The 272-nt window shown below is 39.7% G+C and overlaps 1 protein-coding gene across 1 annotated transcript in view; it reads left to right on the top strand.

Moving 5' to 3' along the window:
- Positions 1-272, top strand: part of LOC119590831 (xanthine dehydrogenase/oxidase-like) — a 26,787-nt gene that overhangs the window by 17,226 nt on the left and 9,289 nt on the right.

Below are 272 nucleotides of genomic sequence, written 5' to 3'. Positions count from 1 at the left end.
CCCGAAATCTCATATACACAAACATCTTAGTATATACATTTATACGATAGATACGAGAATCTGACAGTCAAAGTATAGTGATTTATTCATAGATCAAGAGGGTCTCTAGTGAATACCGATTTTCATGATGAAGTTGTCAGGAAAGAGGGATAGGAAGGTGGAGGGTGAAGGGATGATGGACATAGAGATATGGACTTACAAAGTACGTGGGATTGGCGATAGAATGGGGCATTTTAGGACAGGTGGTAGATTGTGACGTTTAGGAATTGACC

The sequence above is a fragment of the Penaeus monodon genome, chromosome 27, assembly GCF_015228065.2.
Source record: "Penaeus monodon isolate SGIC_2016 chromosome 27, NSTDA_Pmon_1, whole genome shotgun sequence".
NCBI lineage: Eukaryota > Metazoa > Arthropoda > Malacostraca > Decapoda > Penaeidae > Penaeus > Penaeus monodon.
The sequence above is the reverse complement of the archived record's forward strand: the minus strand, read 5'-3'. Positions and strand labels throughout refer to the sequence as shown.